The sequence below is a fragment of the Erpetoichthys calabaricus genome, chromosome 3, assembly GCF_900747795.2.
Source record: "Erpetoichthys calabaricus chromosome 3, fErpCal1.3, whole genome shotgun sequence".
NCBI lineage: Eukaryota > Metazoa > Chordata > Cladistia > Polypteriformes > Polypteridae > Erpetoichthys > Erpetoichthys calabaricus.
Genome location: NC_041396.2, coordinates 18,672,376 through 18,692,474, shown reverse-complemented (window position 1 = coordinate 18,692,474; position 20,099 = coordinate 18,672,376). Strand labels below are relative to the sequence as shown.

The 20,099-nt window shown below is 41.1% G+C and overlaps 1 long non-coding RNA gene across 1 annotated transcript in view; it reads right to left on the bottom strand.

Annotated features, from left to right (window-relative positions):
• Positions 1 to 20,099, bottom strand: part of LOC127527042 (uncharacterized) — a 216,765-nt gene that overhangs the window by 28,698 nt on the left and 167,968 nt on the right. The window lies entirely within an intron of this gene.

The following is a 20,099-nucleotide window of genomic DNA, read 5'->3' as shown; positions in this document are numbered from 1 at the left end:
GTACATTAGAAAAATTAACACTGCTTTTGTGAATCCCTTACCAAATGCCATGTAACAGGGACATGTGCACTGCATTTATCATTCCAACAGATGGCACATCACAAGCAATTGTAGTAGTTTAATGCAATGCATTTGGCATTTTAAAAGATAGTGCATCACAAACATTAACATTGCTTTTACAAACCCCATACAAAATGGCATATAAGACAGACTATGCAATGCATTTTGCAAGTCCAACAGATGGTACATCACAAACATTTGTATTAAGAAAATGCACTGAATTTATCATTCCATCATATGGCACATCACAAACAATTGTAGTAAGAAAATGCATTGCATTTGTCATTCCAACAGATGGCACATCACAAATGTTTGTAGTAATAAAGTGCACTACATTCATCATTCCAACAGATAGTGCATCGTAAATAATGACCCTGTGCTCTGACCCCAAGGGGTATACGAAAAAGATGCATTTCACTGCGTGTTGTCCTGTATAACTATGTATGTGACAAATAAATAAAGAATTATAACAGCGCTTTTGAGAGTTCCATATCATATAACAGAGACATATACATTGCATGTTGGCATGGTGGTACTGTACATCACAAACATTAAGTAGTAATTCAATGTATTACTACAAATCTTTGTGGTGTGTCATCTGTTAGAATGACAAATGCAATGTATTTTACTATCAGTCAACCAATCAATCAATCAAATGTATTTATAAAGCACATTTAATAACAATAGAAGTTTTACCAAAGTGCTGCACAAAGAAACATGTAAGGCTGCTATAAAACAACCAATTTTATAAAACAGTTAAAACTATGTAATTTCTCTTTCCCCCTCCCGACGACGTCACCCATCATAGAAGGTGGGGGAGAAAATTGAGGTTTTTAACCGAGTCTTAAAAACCTCAAATGAAGGAGAAGATCTGATACGGAGCGGCAGACTGTTCCTGAGTGTTGGAGCAAAAACTGAAAAGGCCCTAGGAACTGCAAGGAGAAGTTGAGCAGATGACCTCAAAATTTTTGTTCCTGAGAGGTGATGAAGGAGATCGCAGATTTACATGCAATGCCTTATAAACAAACATTAAAACTTTAAATTAAGTCCAAAATCTCACCGGTAGCCAATGGAGGGAGGCCTACAGAGGTGAGATAAGCTCTCTTTTACTGGTGCTGGCCAGAAATCTTAACTGCTGCATTCTGTACCAACTGGAGGTGCAACGGGGCAGATTTGGGCAATCCCACATATGGGGAACTGCAGTAATCAAGCCAAGATGTAATAATCCCCCTGGGATTAATAAAGTATCTATCTATCTATCTATCTATCTATCTATCTATCTATCTATCTATCTATCTATCTATCTAAAAGCATGAATCACTGTTGCTAAATCCTTCTGTGAAAGGAAGGATTTTTAACTTTACAATTAGCCTCAGTTGGTAATAGCTGGACGTTACTACAGCCGAGATTTGTTTGTCAAAACTTAAAGGTGAATCAAAGATGATATCCAGGTTCCTAGCAGCATTATTTTCTGCCATCAATGAGCCTAAATGAGTTCCAATTTCATTAGCAGATAAAGTAGGGCCAAAGAAAATGACCTCAGTTTTATTTTCATTTAGTTGGGAGGACATTTTGCACCATCCAGAGTTTAATATTGTCAAAACACTCCATCAGCTTCTTTACAGATGAAACGTTGTCAGGGCTAACTTTAATATAAAGCTGGGTATCATCAGCCTAACACTGGTAAATCAACACCATGTACTTGGAATAAGGGCCTCAGAGGGTGCAAGTATAAGGCAAATAATAAAGGGGCCAGAATAGAGGCTTGCGTACGCCTTGAGTCAGCGGAGCTAGCTGAGAGAAGTTATCACCTATGTTGTCCGACATAGATCTACCATTTAATTAGGATGCAAACCATTTCAGTGTGCATCCTTGAATGCCGACTTCACACTCCATGGTCCACTGTACCGAAAGCTGCACTAAGGTCCAGCAACAATAACTTATCACTACATGTATTACAAAATACTTTCCAACAGATGGTGCACTGCAAACGTTAACACTGAGGATTATGCTTATTACTTTAGTTTCAACCCGTCTCAGATGGTTTGACATATGAAACTACTTATAACATCACAAAATATCACCTTGCGCCATCACCTTACACAATTACCATTTAAAACTCCAGTTCATTACCAGAACAGAATAAAACATCACCACAACACAATCCCATGCCAAGCCCCAGTACATTTCCATACCTAATATAAGACAAGGGGGCTTCGCCCCCTGCTCGCTTCGCTCGCCTACGTTTTGAACCCGTGCCCGCTGGGCAGCCACGTGTGAGGATGACGCACGTTTAATACGGAGCGCTCGCCCGTGTCACTCTGGGGCTCTCCACTGTTAATACGGAGCCCCGTCCGTAGCATTATGCGGTGCATAGTGGAGGACTGCAGACCCCGTAGTGTTTCCCGTTTCAGTTTGTATTTCGGTTAGTCGAGCTCTTGTTTTTGAAGCTTTTGAATTCTGGTCTTCATTATCTGTAACCTACTGTCCATGTGTTTGGTCCACTCGTTTCACCTGTTTATGACGTTTTACTTTGCTTTCTACTCTATCTTTCATTTGTGACCTCGCTTTATTCTGCTTTTGTTATAATGACACCGGCTCTTAAAGTCTTGCTCTAAGCAGCTCTCCCCAGTTTTTCATTTGCTTTTTAACTGGTCTCTGACCTGTGGTATTGTACCAAATCTATGGAAATAATCAGTCATCACCCCTGTATCTAAGGTTTCTAGGCCAAGCTGTTTAAATGACTACAGACCAGTGGCACTTACATCTATTCCAATGAAATGCTTTGAACACTTGGTGAAAAACATTTTAATGACAGAGACAAAGTCTTTTCAAGACAACAATCAATTTGCTTATTGTGCAAACAGAAGTGTGGAAGATGCTCTGCTTGTTATCTTACATCAAATCTATACCTTTCTTGATCAGCCTGGTTCATATGTCAGAGCACAATTTTTGGATTTTTCTTCAGCGTTCAATACTATACAGCCTCACATACTGATTGGGAAATTAAACAGTATAAATGTAAACCCATTTATCACACTATGGATTCAGAACTTTCTTTTAAATCGTTCACAGACAGTTAAAGTTCAGGACACTTTTTCAAAAGCTCTTCATTCAAACATAGGAAGTCCACAGGGATGTGTCTTATCACCATTACTGTTTACTCTGTACACAAGTGACCTGAGACAGAACAATGACCACTGCTCCATTATTAAGTATGCGGATGACACCATGATCATAGGACGCATATCTGGGGAGGATGAAAGCCACTATCTAAATCAAGTGGACTGTATGGTAAACTGGTGCAATAAAAACTCTCTCAGTCTGAATGTAACAAAGACCAAAGAAATGATATTTGATTTTAAGAGACAGAAATCTGTATGTTCACCTATTGTAGTTCTGGGAGAGGAGGTAGAAATAGTGAATGAATATAAATACTTAGGAACTTACCTAGATAACAATCTTAACTGGAATACAAATACAAAAAAATTATTTTCTAAATGCAATCAGCGCTTATTTCTCCTCCATAAACTCAAACTATTTAAAGTAGACAAGGACCTCATGTTGTTCTTCTATCGTAGTATGATCCAGTCTGTGATCACTTTCAGTTTCATTGCCTGGTTTAATAGTCTGACAAACCAAAACTCAAAAAAGCTCCAGCAGATTACGAAGTATGCAGCTAAAGTTATTGGGGCTGATTTAGATGATTTGACTACTGTGTGTGTCAGAGGGCAATGCTAAAGAAACTAGAAATCATCTCAACTGATGACAGACATCCATTACATGTAGAACTAAACTTCAGTAAATCAGGAAGGAGAGTTGCTTTGAAAACCCACACAAATCGCTCCAGAAACTCCTTTCTTCCTAGTGCCATACGACTTTTCAATAAGAATTATCGGAGATAATGTTTAAGGTTTTTATATATATCCTGTAACCTTTTTTGTTGGTATAAATATGTTTTATCTAACTGCCTTACCTTAACCTTTCTTATTTCTATTTGTCTGTTTTATTTCATTCTGTCTGTTACCTGTTATTAGATGCAACTGAGAAGGCAAATTTCATGTTTTCCTGTGTAAACATGACTAAATAAAGAAACCTAACCTAAACCTAACCTAACCTGGTCCGTGGTGATTATATTTTCCCTTTTTCGAGTAATAATTTTCATTTGTTTGCGATACTGTGACGTTTATCGTACAGTTAATAATGCAGCACTGTAATGTGATTCACCTATGCCGTATAGTTTGGATGTGTGAGGATGACGTATGTTTAATACGGAGCGTTCACCCGTGTCACTGTGGGTCTCTCCACTGTTAATACAAAGCTCTCTCCGAACTATCATGCGGTGCATTGTGGAGCACTTCGGACTCTGTAGTGTTTCCCGTTTCACTTCGTATATCGTTTAGTCGAGCTGTTTCTTTGTGGAGGAGTCTCTGCCTGGTTTGTGTCATTTCAGACGCACGTTGTAGGCACTTGCGTTCATTAATTATATCCAGGCAGGCGCGTGTTTGTATCTTGGTCACTCGAGCTGTGTCGTGTTGAACCCGTGCCTGCTTTGCTTATTCAGTTTGAGACGCGCGTTGTAGGAGTCCACGTTCATTAGATCTACGCATTAGTGCCACTCACAATATGGCAGCCACGTCTGCGCATTCCGTATTATGTCGGTTCTTATCATGCTGTGTAGGCGCATTTGCCTTTTGTACTTCACTAGGCGTTCTGACGCCGATGTAGGCACCTGAACCTTCAGGGTCCGCATCCGCTGTGTGGTGTGGACGTTTAACTGTCGTTGTTTCTGCCTTTATATTCTGTATCTCGGTGTGCATGTGTTTCGTGCCTAGGTTTTTTTGTAGCTGTTGCATTCCAGTTTTCATCATCTGTAACTCGCTCTCCATGTGTTCGTCCCCGTTCTTTAATCCCTTTATGAAGTTTTACTTTGTTTCCTACTCTGTGTTTTATTTCTGACCTCGCCTTATCCCGCTTGCGGCATGTCAGACGGTTCGTAGTCTCTCTCGTTGTACTCTGGGGTGGGGGGCTTTGTTCTGTAACCTGCTCTCTATGTGTTTGTCCCTGTTCTTTATCCTCTTTATGACGTTTTACTTTGTGTGGCGCCTGCGCACGTGCGTAGTCTCTCCCGTTTCACTATGGGGGGGGGGCTTTGTGTGGCGCTTGCGCACTATGTCTTTTGCGTCCACGGGCATGTCCCTGCTTCCATATCCGGTTTACCATTCTCGTTTAGTAATATGGATAATAAGTAGCATTATATGCCTGGTCCAGCCACTCGGGTCCCCAACAATGACGATCTTACCAGCTGGATCAACCTCAGGGAAACGCGTCACATGACCGTAGTGCCGTAACTGACGCTCCCTCACAATGCAGGTCCATGTGCCTCATTCGGGACTCCATGAGCAACACAAAGTCAAGCCAGCGGTACCCAAGGATTTTCCAGAGAGACACTGAAGGAGTCCAGTCTTCATCTCAGGTCACTGGATAGCGTCCATGTCTCACAACCATACAGCAAGACAGGGAGCACCAGGACTCTAAAGACTTGGACCTTCATCCTTTTGCATAGATATCAGGAGCACCACACACCCCTTTCCAGTGACCTCATGACCCCCCATGCTTTCCCAATCCGTCTATTGACTTCATAGGAAGAGTCACCGGAGACATGAATGTCACCACTAAGGTAAGTAAACCTCACGATGAGGTCGACACTCTCTCCACAGACAGACACACTGCTGATGGCTGTGCCCAAGAGGTCATTAAAGGCCTGAATGTTGATTTTTAACAGGACACTCGCAAGCCCAGACACTCAGACTCCTCACTCAGTCTCTCGAGAGCCTCCATCAGAGCCTCCAGTAACTCTGCGAAAATCACAGCATCATCAGCAAAGTCAAGATCTGTGAACCTTTCCTCACTAACAGATGCCCCACAGCCACTGGACCCCACGACCTTGTCCAACACCCAGTCCATACAAGCATTGACCAGAGTAGGAGCAGAACAGACTGCTGACGAACCCCAGAATCAACTGGGAAAAACACAGAGGGTCTGCCTCCACTCTGCACAGCACTCCCAGTACCAGTGTACAGGCCGGCCATGATATCCAGCAACTTCGAGGGGATCCCGCGAACCCTCAGGATGTCCCACAGGGCATCTCGATCAACTGAGTCGAACGCTTTAGGAAAATTGACAAAGGCTGCAAAGAAACTCTGCCTATATTCGCGTTTGCGCTCCACGAGAACCCTCATTGCCAGGATGCGGTTGATGGTAGACTTCTTAGGTGTAAAACCAGACTGTTCTGGTCGCTGGTAGGTGAGCAAGTGATCACGGATCTTATTGTGGACGACCCTAGCAAGGACCTTACCTGGCACTGAGAACAGTGTTATCCCCCTGTAGTTGCTGCAATCCAGGCGATCACCCTTCCCTTTCCAGATAGGGATGACAAGTCCCATTTTCCAGTCAGTTGGGTTGATGCCCGTCTCTCAAATGGAAGCAAAGATTGTTTGCAATGCCAAGAGGACAGCCTTACCACCAGCCTGAAGAAGTTCACCCCGGATACCACAGATCCCTGCAGCCTTTCCTATCTTCAATTGGTTCAACACCTATCCAATCTCAATGAGACTGGGTGGTCCACAGCTAATTAGGGGATCAGCCTCAAGAACCGCGGACCCAGAGATATCCAACATCCTAGCCAGAGGATCAGCTTTAATCAGCTACACTAAGCAAAGTTTTAAATGGTTTAGACGGAATCACCAGTGCCAGACCTGGACATTGACACCTGGAGCCAGGACTGTCCTCCACAAAGTGAGTTTGAGAGTGTTGAGGGTGGCAGTTCTTTACTTATAGCAACATCTGTTTACAAGTCTCTAAGAAATACTGTATGCTCTTCAAGGATTCCAAAAGTAATTATAATGTAAGAAGTATTAGCAAGCTTTGTTCATGTCCAGTACTTATATTTCTACATACCATATTGCTTTTCAATTCTACAGGTTTCTATTTAAACCTTCAAATACTTATGCATTTCACAATGATAGTGTTATAAAAGGCAGCTCCGTGGCATATATTGTGCAAGTCATTTAAACGAATACAGTAAATGTATAAACTTAGTGTAATCACAAAACTGAGTGAAATTGAAGTATAATAATTATCTTTGCCCACGTTTACTATTTACTGTACCCTTGTGTATGCAAATGAACCTATATAACTATCCAATCAATGCATGACCATCGATTTTTTTTTCCCAGTGAGAGACGGACTACGGAGTGCTGCTTTACTGTTACAAGAGCGAGTCTCGTGATGACGACTTTTGCCAAGTTTTAGCACAAATTTTAATAAACACCCATCTGGGAGATGATTATAATTTGAGTTAAAGCAGCCATCAGCAACGCGTTCAAAAGCTACAGTCCTGCTGACCTTTTGACTGTTTGATTTTACTGTTTGTCCTTGTCAGTTTCAGGATTATTACTATTAATATTATTGTTGTTGTTGAATTGTGTAGGTCGTCGAACGTTAATAAACGTCGCTAGTATGTGAAAATAATATTAAACAATACTTTCGGGGACAGTCGTATAAAATCAGTGTGTGCCGCCCACAATGTTTTCCGCCCTAGATGACCACCTAGTGCTACATGGTAGATAGATACTTTATTAATCCCAAGGGGAAATTCACAATGGTAGATGGGGTAAATGGTAGATACGGTCCAGAGAACGGACCATCCCAGAAGATAACATAGCATTACAAATCCTAACACAACACAGCGTGACACACCACAGCACAGCACAAGTACTGTACATGTAGTAATTTAGCACAACTCACCACTCTGTACCTACCTAGCGATAACTCAGCACATTAAGCCTTTACTCTACATAACAAAAACAAAAAAAGACATTTGTGTGGAATAGCAGCGACATTCATTTGTGGATACGCTAGAGCGCTGTGAGACCGTAGTACACGAACAGGGAAAGTCACGTGCGAATCCCCAGTCTAATAATAAAAGGATCAAAAATATCAATCAGCGTGAGTTTAATCAAGCAGCGCCCTCTGCTGGCGTTCTTTCTGAAATACGCCTCCCTTTCCGGTCTCATTTTGCCACATTTCGTGTTGGCACAAGGGATTGCAATTTCTAATAGGTGGGAGTGGGTTGAATGATTCAGTTTTTTGGCATGAGGTAGTCTTTTAACATTAGCATCATAATATAAAACTGGTTTAAGTCTTTTTCTTTTCTATTACCTTGAATAAAGAGTAGCACGGTGGCGCAGTGGTTGTTCTGCGTGGAAATTGCATGTTCTCCTGTGGCTAACTGGGTTTTCTCCGGTTGTTCCGATATACTCTCAAAGTGAATTGGTGTCTCTAAATTGATCCTAGTGTGTGTGAGCGTTTGTGTACGTGTATGTGTTCCCCTCTGCAATGAACTTGCACCTTCCCTACAGTTTGTTCCTATCTATCTATCTATCTATCTATCTATCTATCTACTATCCATCTATCTATAATACAGTGCCTTTCATATCTATCTATCTATCTATCTATCTATCTATTGTACAGTGCCTTTCATATCTATCTATCTATTATATTTTGCCTTTCATATCTATCTATTATATAGTGCCTTTCATATCTATCTATCTATCTATCTATCTATCTATCTATAATATAGTACCTTTCATATCTATCTATCTACTATCCATCTATCTATCATACAGTGCCTTTCATATCTATCTATCTATCTATCTATCTATCTATCTATCTATCTATCTATCTATCTATCTATCTATCTATCTATCTATTGTACAGTGCCTTTCATATCTATCTATCTATTATATTTTGCCTTTCATATCTATCTATTATATAGTGCCTTTCATATCTATCTATCTATCTATCTATCTATCTATCTATCTATCTATCTATCTATTGTACAGTGCCTTTCATATCTATCTATCTATTATATTTTGCCTTTCATATCTATCTATTATATAGTGCCTTTCATATCTATCTATCTATCTATCTATCTATCTATCTATCTATCTATCTATCTATCTATTATATTTTGCCTTTCATATCTATCTATTATATAGTGCCTTTCATATCTATCTATCTATCTATCTATCTATCTGTCTATCTATCTATCTATCTATCTATCTTACAGCGCCTTTAAAATCTATGTATCTAAAATCAGAAGACTCTTAAGTCACAGACTCTAAAGTTGCTTGCACTCCAACCATATAAAAGCAATTCTAAGTAAAACATTGGATTGGGGGGTGGCATGGTGGGGCAGTGGGTAGCGCTGCTGCCTCGCAGTTAGGAGACCTGGGTTCGCTTTCCTTGTCCTGCGTGGAGTTTGCATGTTCTCCTCGTGTCTGCGTGGGTTTCCTCCCAAAGACATGCAGGTTAGGTGCATTGGTGATTGTAAATTGTCCCGTGTGTGCGGTGGGCTGGCGCCCTACCCGGAGTTTGTTTCCCGCCTTGCACCCTGTGTTGCCTGGGATTGGCTCCAGCAGACCCCTGTGACCCTGTAGTTAGGATATAGCGGGTTGGATAATGGATGGATGGCCATTTGATTGGTTTGCACGCTGAAATATGTTATATAAAACGATTACTTTGCGTATTCATTCCAAAGATTAATTCATAATGTGACACAAAGTTACATACCCTCGATTACTCATACTTTTACGTTAAAAACAATTCACTGCACCTGCATAGAACATTAGGGTGATTTCACTTTGAAAGGCGCTATATAAAAATATAACGTTCAATGTTCATTCCTAGCATTAACTCACGACATGGCACTCTCATGATATAAAAACAATGTCTTGCATCTGAATAGCACATTAGTGGTGGTGCTATTAATCACTATAAATGTATAATATCATTTTTTATCATGGTACCTGTAAAGTTCCTTGTTATGTATATAGCAAAGTCACTACAAAGTCACGAGGTCAGCGGTTTAGCCGTCGTCACAGACCCGCTGCTCGACCCTAAAGGAGTCATTTAACTTGTCAGCACTGAAGTTGCAGAAGTATGGAAATAAAAGTAAAATACCAGGTAAGTTGCTACAAGATCTCTTAAGATTCTTATGATTTCTGGAAGTGTTCAACTTATAGACATTCGGAAACAATTGCAGGCGCTATATACATTATGTTTGAGTTATCGTTCATCTTTGATGGGCTTAGTGAGGTCAAGAACCGGTTTTGGCGTTGTTGGGTAAATCAACCTAACATCTCCAAAATTCTCGATCGTTGTATCCCTTCGGGACAGCAAGAAGCCAACACACATTTTGTTAAAGCTAACGTTGCCCAAAAGGAGAAACCCACGAGTAACACGCCATCTGCCCACTCATTTTCAGAAATTGTCTTTTTTTAGTACAGCAGGGGGAACGTCGTCTTTCAGAGTGAAAACTCGAAGATAGGAAACAGAGAGCCTGGCAGGGCACACGCACATCGGGCGGAATAGGGTCGGAGAACGGAGAACACGGACAAAGTAGACGAGGAGGCACCCAGCAAAGCGACAATCACTCTGCCGTCGGTGTGCGCACACCCCGGTCCACTTTGGCACTCCGTCACCGAGGTGTCACGCTGCACGAGCGCATCTCAGACCGAGTCCCGAAAGTCAATCCGAAAGCCAGACGCGGTTTAACGGCTTCCTTTGAAGCCAGCAGTGTCTTGAGTCAAACGATCATAAGAATCTAACAGTCGGTATCGATTTGACTCTCCAGATGAGTGGACTCGTTATCTTAGCCGCCGCCTATAACACGAGTGTTGGGCTACTAAACAGGGATTAGTGCTGTTAAAGCACTAAAAATAAAATGATCTTAACGAAACGTACGCGTGACAAGAAATAAACTATAAACGTAATATAGCGTAATTATGACGCTCAGATAGGAAATCTTAACCTGTTGTATTCGCATATTGGCTATAAGATGTTTAATTGTTCTTCTTTAAAATTATTCAACGGATTTCAGATAGATATAGATATGAAAGGCTCTATATAAAAGGTGGGAAAGGCGCTAAATAATAAAACTGTATTATTATTATTACTAGATAGATAGATAGATAGATAGATAGATAGATAGATAGATAGATAGATAGATAGATAAGAAAGGCACTATATGAGAGATAGATAGATAGATAGATAGATAGATAGATAGATAGATAGATAGATAGATAGATAGATAGATAGATAATGAAAGGCACTATATGATAGATAGATAGATAGATAGATAGATAGATAGATAGATAGATAGATAGATAGATAGATAGATAGATAAGAAAGGCACTATATGAGATAGATAGATAGATAGATAGATAGATAGATAGATAGATAGATAGATAGATAGATAGATAGATAGATAGATAGATAAGAAAGGCACTATATGAGATAGATAGATAGATAGATAGATAGATAGATAGATAGATAGATAGATAGATAGATAGATAGATAGATAGATAATGAAAGGCACTATATGATAGATAGATAGATAGATAGATAGATAGATAGATAGATAGATAGATAGATAGATAGATAAGAAAGGCACTATATGATAGATAGATAGATAGATAGATAGATAGATAGATAGATAGATAGATAGATAGATAGATAGATAGATAGATAGATAGATAAGAAAGGCACTATATGAGATAGATAGATAGATAGATAATGAAAGGCACTATATAATAGATAGATAGATAGATAGATAGATAGATAGATAGATAGATAGATAGATAGATAGATAGATAGATAGATAGATAGATAGATAGATAAGAAAGGCACTATATGAGATAGATAGATAGATAGATAGATAGATAGATAGATAGATAGATAGATAGATAGATAGATAGATAGATAAGAAAGGCACTATATGAGATAGATAGATAGATAGATAGATAGATAGATAGATAGATAGATAGATAGATAGATAGATAGATAGATAGATAGATAATGAAAGGCACTATATGATATGATAGATAGATAGATAGATAGATAGATAGATAGATAGATAGATAGATAGATAGATAGATAGATAGATAGATAGATAAGAAAGGCACTATATGATAGATAGATAGATAGATAGATAGATAGATAGATAGATAGATAGATAGATAGATAGATAGATAGATAAGAAAGGCACTATATGAGATAGATAGATAGATAGATAGATAGATAGATAGATAGATAGATAGATAGATAGATAATGAAAGGCACTATATGATAGATAGATAGATAGATAGATAGATAGATAGATAGATAGATAGATAGATAGATAGATAAGAAAGGCACTATATGATAGATAGATAGATAGATAGATAGATAGATAGATAGATAGATAGATAGATAGATAGATAAGAAAGGCACTATATGAGATAGATAGATAGATAGATAGATAGATAGATAGATAGATAGATAGATAGATAGATAGATAGATAATGAAAGGCACTATATGATAGATAGATAGATAGATAGATAGATAGATAGATAGATAGATAGATAGATAGATAGATAGATAGATAGATAGATATAAAAGGCACTATATGATAGATAGATAGATAGATAGATAGATAGATAGATAGATAGATAGATAGATAGATAGATAGATAGATAGATAGATAATGAAAGGCACTATATGATAGATAGATAGATAGATAGATAGATAGATAGATAGATAGATAGATAGATAGATAGATAGATAGATAGATAGATAAGAAAGGCACTATATGAGATAGATAGATAGATAGATAGATAGATAGATAGATAGATAGATAAGAAAGGCACTATATGATAGATAGATAGATAGATAGATAGATAGATAGATAGATAGATAGATAGATAGATAGATAGATAGATAGGAAAGGCACTATATGAGATAGATAGATAGATAGATAGATAGATAGATAGATAGATAGATAGATAGATAGATAGATAGATAGATAGATAGATAGATAGATGTGAAAGACACTAGATACAGAATTTTCAGGCACTGTATAACACAGATAGGTAGATATGAAAGACTATATAACATATGGATTCATAGAAACAGAAATGAAAGGCTTTATATAATAGATGGACAAATAGATACGAAAAGCATTATGTAATGGATGAATAGATAGATATGAAAGGCATTATATAATGTATAGATACGAAAGGCCTTTAAACTTATAGATATGAATGGCACAATATAATAGATTTATGGCTAGATATGAAAGGCACTCTGTGATGAATTGACAGGTATATAGAGCCTTTCATATGTATCTGCTAATCTAACATAAATAGTTGAATATTAAAAGGCACTATATCTTAGATATAGCAGGCATTATATAACAGATAGAGAGATATGAAAGGCACTGTTTTTAATTTGATATGCTTTATTAATGAAGGATAAGCTAAGGGAGTTAGTGATTAGGACACTGAAGGAATGGCTGCTGCCAATGGGGTTTTGCTGTCATATATGAATAATAAATTAAAAGTCAATCACTTCAAGCAGTAATAGTCAACACTTGGAATGCCTTGTCTGTATTATTGAATCAGTTTATTGGCATCTTGATAAAAATAAAGAAGTATCCATTGATTTCAAATCTGTGTCCAGACTTTTGGCCGGCAGTGTCCATTTTTTATAATTCGTCAGAATGTGAGCTCACTTAGCGCCCCACAGCCACATGGTCAGGCTCTTGGCCTCCTGATTGTATGCAGCGCTCTTCTGAGTTAACATCGTCTCCATGCTATGCATTTAGAGCCAGCCTGTTTGTATGATAGGAAGTGAGTACAGGTCAGGCTAAGTGGCCAGTTCAGTGTGTCACACACGTGCGACTGGGAGAAAACGTCTGGGCTCATCTATTCATAATTCCACCCCAAATCACAGGGTGGCGCTGTCACTTACTGCCACTCCGGTTCCTTTTGTCCTTAGACATGAAGATCAATGGCGTGAGGAGCTTTGATGTCACATTCGGTTCTGGTGACTTGGACCCTCCCCTTCCGCCGAGGAAGCCTTAAATAGACCACCATAGCCGCCCCACAGTCAACAGACTGGCATTAGTGAAGACTCTACGGCGATCACCGTTTTTTTTTTTGATCCTTTTGTCACCTTTTGTTTTTTTTCATCTGATTACACAGGGGCAGTCAAGACGCACCGAGGGGCCTATGACAGCAAGGGGGCCTTTTCATCAAATTTAAACCCCATTTGATGAAATGACTGAGTCTTAAAGCAAGACTGGGTGTCCATGCGTGACTTCATTCAAAATATAATCAACTCTCAGATAACGAGGTTTGCCTTTGAGGTGCCCGACTCTTCATCTTGATTGTCTCTTGTTATTATAGAATGTGTCACCTATAAGGTTGTGAAAATATCACCGTATGATTATATCTAGCGCCTTTTATCTTAGGGCCCTTGACAGAAGCAATGTATTCATTTGTGGCACATGAGGACTGGCAGGTGAAGTGGCACATGGGGTGGCATCTCCTGGGATGCCATAAAACATGATAATCACTTGGGTGGTGGTCACATTTTCAGGTGAAGAATACGGACAAACTGCTCACCTCATTTAGGATTTTTTAATCTCTGGGTTATTTTCCGTTTCACTTCTTCTGTGGTTTGGGGTCCCTTCGTGTTTTTATTTTTTTGTGTGATGTTTCAGGAATTTCCCTTGAAAAGATGATCATCACAGCAGGGGAATTTTTTAGACTGTGAGCTCACCGTGTTTCGATTTCTTATCATTATTAGGACACTTTTGACTCAGATATTGCTGAAATGAAGTTCTCTTCTTTTTACTGCAATGGCCATCTTTAAGGATGGCTCAAGTGCTGCTCTCCCGAGTTCAGATCTCAGCTTGGTCTCTTCTTTGTGTTGAGCGCCCTATGTTTCTGTGTCGGCTCTCAGATGTTCACTTGACTTCAGAAGTTTCCATACATTTTGTATGAATTCTTTCAAACTCACTTTATAAGCCCTCCACAGATTTCATACCAACAAACTCTAAATTTGTCATATCGTTTAAGACGTCTACTCTGTGCAGGGCAAGTCATTTTTTCCACCAATGTTCACAGAGTGTTTCACTTGTTTCTTGACCAGATCACAATTCCAGTGGGTCATACCTTTCCATACACTTTGTTAACTGGGCCTTTAAACGTCTGGGAAAATTCCAGAAAATGATGTCAAGCCTTTAGGCAGTTAGACCATTAGCTTCAGATATCCCATTCACCTAATGGGAGTCAACATGGGGATGGATGTGAAGACCGACCATCAAACCCACTGCCTCTCTACTTGACATAATGGGAAAATCAGAAGAAATCGGTCAAGACCTGAGAAAAAATGTGAACCTCCACAAATCAGGTTTATCTTTGGGAACAATTTCCAAACACCTGAAGGTTCCATGTTCATCTGTCCAAACAATAAAACACACGTATAAACACCATGGGGCCACAAGGCCATCATACTACTCAGGGAGGAGATGCATTGTGTCTCCTGGAGAAGAACGGACCTTGGCACAAAAAGTGCAAATCAATTCCAGAACAACATCAGAGATCTTTGTAGAGATGCTGGAGGACACAGGGAGACAAGTATGGACATCCACAGAAAACGAGTCTGACATCAACATAACCTGAAAGGCTGCTCAGTAAGGCTCCAAAGCCGCCATCAAAATGCCTGGCTACAGTCTGAAATGGCACACGGGGAGAAAGATCTGACCTTCTGGAGAAATGACCTCTGGTCTGATGAATCAAAGATTGAACTGTTTGGCCATAATGACCACCATCATGTTTGGAGGAAAAAAGGTGAGGCTTGCAAGCCAAAGAACTTCATCACAACAGTCAAGCATGGGGGCGGGAGGTTCATGTTGTGGGGGCTGCAGGAGGGACTGGCGCACTTGGCATCACGTGGAAGGAAAATGATGGAGAGATACTGCAGCAACATCTCAAGAGTTCAGCAAGGATGTTGAAGCTCAGTTGCAAACGGACAAGGACCTCAATTGTGGCAAAATGGCCAAAGGACAACAAGGTCAAGGTATCGGAGTGGCCATCACAAAGCAATGACCTCAATCAAAGTGAAACAGCGAGTGTGAGCAAGGAGGCCTATGAACCTGTCCCAGTTACACCAGTGGAGAAATGGGCCAAAATTCCAGCAACTTATTTTAAGAATCTTGTGGAAGGCGACTCACAACGTTTGGCTCAAGGGAAACAATTTAAAGGCAATGCAACCAAATATGAACAAAGTGTATGTAAACTTGTGAGCCACTGGAATTGTGACATCGCTATAAATATAAAATCCAACATTTGTCTGTCTGTATGTCCACCCGCTTTTCATGAGAGAATTACTAGAATTTGCTTGAACATTCCGGTTGATTTTGCGAATTCCCTCATCGCGCTGAGTATCACAGTTCGCTTGCGGTACCGATTTATTCGCAGCAGGCCAAGGGGTGGACCCCTCTCTTCACTCACGTACCAGCATTGGAGTGTACCTTACATCCGCTTAGCTAGTGACCGAGAGAACTATTTAAGGGATTTAGGTCTGGGTTTCGTTTTTCTAGAATTTGCTCGAACATTCCGATTGATTCAGCGACTTCTCTCATCATGCTAAGTATCATAGTTTGCTTGCAGGAGCGATTTATTCGTGCTAATCCGAAACAGAGGCTACGAGTTGAGGGGAGGGGGAAGCGTGACGTCAGGAGTGGGCGGGGCCCTCCTCACTCACCCACCACCGCTGTTCAAGTTGCTCTACCTCTGGTCACGTTTTGTGTCCGTTTAGCTAGCGACACCTGCTTGTTTATTGATTTTTAAAGTTTGGCCTGTTTCACTACTACGGGTGGGGAGCCACCTGGATGGCTAGTAGTCAATAAAAAGTAAAACACTTGGAGGTCTGTGAACGTTGTGGGAGAAAATGACTTTTTGCCCAGCACAGAGTAAACGTCCTAAACGATGCAACAAATTTACAGTCTGTTAGTATAAAATATGTGGAGGGTTTATAAAGTGAGTTGGAAAGAATTCACAAGAAGTGAATGGAACCTGGTGGCACGGTGGCGCAGTGGGTAGCGCTGCTGCCTCGCAGTTAGGAGACCTGAGGTTCGCTTCCCGGGTCCTCCCTGCATGGAGTTTGCATGTTCTCCCCGTGTCTGCGTGATTTTCTTCCAAAGACATGCAGGTTAGGCACATCCGAAATTGGCTCTAGTGTGTGTGCTTGGTGTGTGGATGTGTGTGTGTGCCCTGCGGTGGGCTGGCACTCTGCCCGGGGTTTGGTTCCTGCCTTGCGCCCTATGTTGGGTGGGATTGGCTCCAGTAGATCCTCGTGACCCTGTGTTCGGATTCAGCGGGATAGAAAATGGATGGATGGATGGAACCTTCTCACCTCAATTGTAATCATGGTGATATCTAGTAGAAACCTGGAATAGAAAGGACGCTTCAGCTGCTCCCCATTAGACTTCCCCACTTCACGAGTGTTTCTCCTGTCTGAGCTGCTTGGTCTATTTGTGTAATGTTGCAGCCATATCTCCTGTAAAGGAGAGCAAACTGATGCCATGTCTGCTGTGTGCCCGCTGGCCGTTTCCTTCCTCGTTTCTTTCATAGCCTGTGCTGTTCTCCCAATAGATGAACTAAGTGACCCTGTTTTGGTCAGATGCTTCCTGCCATCATTTAAGCATCTGTTTCCTGCCCCCCCTCTTTCTTTTCTTTTCTGGGTTTCCAGAAATTTGTATGCCAATGTGTGAAGAGCAGACCCCCTCCCCCAACTCCTTGACTCCTAAAAGGGGGCTGTCTTAAGGGCCTCCTTTAAATGAACACCTTCTTTTGAGTTAAGGTGACTCCTTGAGATGCCAGCCTCATGAGATTCTGAAATGTCATTTGTGACCAGTAGGGGGTGTTGCAGCACCCCAAACCTCAGACACTACCACATAAACACAACTCCCAGGTTCAAATAAATACTTTATTTAAACAATAATACTTTAATAAGGCTTCTTGCCACACACTGAATTCCACACCACCAGATGGGCTTTGTCCTCCTTCCTCCCGACCTCAACTCGCCTGGATGAAGTCAAGCAGCTCCACGCGTACTTTCAGTGCCAGAGCATAGTCTGATGGATGTCAATCATAAGTCCCAAAAACCATGGAGCACAGCTGCTAGATTCTGCTAAACGATTTCTGAATGCCCACATGACTCATTCAACCATTTCAAGGGAAGACAGATAGGATGCGCTACCGTCCCCTTGAACCTTCGGACAACACGTACTGACACCAGATAAAAGTACAATAATGATATTTATTATAATACTATTGTGCACAAAGCACCCCCACTCTACAATACTCAATAAACAATCAATAATAATCACAATACTCAATCCTCCACTCCCAGCAGCTCACTCACCCTTCCTCCCAACTCGGCTCACTGCTGGGATTTCCCACAGTCCTTTTAAAGTCCTTGACCCGGAAGTGTTTCTGTCCCTCAGTCCATGTGACTTTACAACACTTCCGGGTCAGGTGAAAACTCCTTTTCTTCAGTCATTTCCTCTGTTCCTGTGACTAGGACGTACTTCCGGGTTATACGGAAAATAAAAGTCCTTGAGCCTCCCCGCGGCGTCCCCTGGTGGCCCCCACGGTATCTACCAGGACTGTGATGAAAGACTCCAAGTTCCATGATGTCCTGCTGGAATTCGCGGCCCCTCCATGTTGCAGGGATGGCTCCATCTGGCGGTTTGGGGCTTATTGGCCGGGATATTCAACAGGCGATTTTGTGGTGAGTAGCATCCTTGAGGGCTTCAAGGTTTTGAGGTTGGGGTGTGTATACCTTTGACTTGAGATCGCCCCACAAGAAGAAATCGCATAGAGTGAGATCAGGCAAACAAGAAGGCCACCCAACATTGCTGTGCAGGAAAACATCTCCCACAAAACTTGCATGGATCCCCACGCTGTGTGAGCTGCTGCTTCATCCTGTTCAAACCAGGCATCCACCACATCCATTTCTTCCAGTTGTGGCCGCAAAATTTCTCTAGCATTTCAGTGTAACGTTCTGAAGTGATGGTAACCGTTGATCCCCCCTCTTCTGAAAAGTAAAGGCCTACAATGCTAAATTTTTTTAACGGCGCACCAAACTGTAACATGCTCACTGTGCAGGGGTCTCTGATGAAGTTCACGAGGGTTGGTTTCAGCCCTATAATGAAAGTTTTGCTTATTTACGCAACCATTCAAATGGAAATGTGCCTTGTCGCTGCCCATGACGGTGGCATCTCGATGAATGGTTTGCAGAATGTTCGAACACACAACTCTTTACGGCTCTCCCAGTCAGTTCCTGCACTGCCATCATTTTGTGTGGATGGGAATTAAGGTCCTCCTCAAAGATGTGTTGGAAATGCCTTAGGCAGAAGTAGGTTTGCTTGCTGAATGTCTAGGAGACTACAAAATTAATGCCCTTACAGCTTGGATGTTTTCAGGCATTCATACAGTCCAAGGACGGCCTTGAGATTTTCTGTTCAATGTTGTACCCGTCTGTCTAAATTTAGCCACCCACTGAAGAATTGTGTTCTGATTTGGGACATCACCGTTAGGAGGAATGCTGAAGTGCATTGCGTAGTGATGATGGATTCGTTGTTTATGAAGAACGCTTCAACAGTGAAAACATGGTACGCAGTGGACCAAGGCATATGGCCGACTGAAAACTACAAGGGATTGCCTATCAAAGGACACCCCACCCAAACCCACTCGGCTGCCTCTGACCTTGAGAAATGTGGTACTGTACTTCATTTTGGCACACCCTGAAAAAAGACAGCAGTAACTCAAATAGCTACTCATCATAACTGAGATATGCGGAGGAGCATCGTTGAACACACAGCATGTCAAACCTTGAAGCAGAGGGACTACAGCAACAGTAGACCACACCGGGTGCCACTACTGTCAGCTAAGAACAGGCAACTAAGGCCGGGTTTATATTTCACACGAGGTGATGCATGCTCCAGCGGACACTCCTGCTACGCCGTGCTGCCATTCTGGACGTCTTCAGCAGCAGTGTGCCTGCAGTCCGGCAACGTCTTTGATTGTCTCCCCGCACCAGGGGAATATGGCTGTTTAGTGGACCGATGGCGGTCCATGAG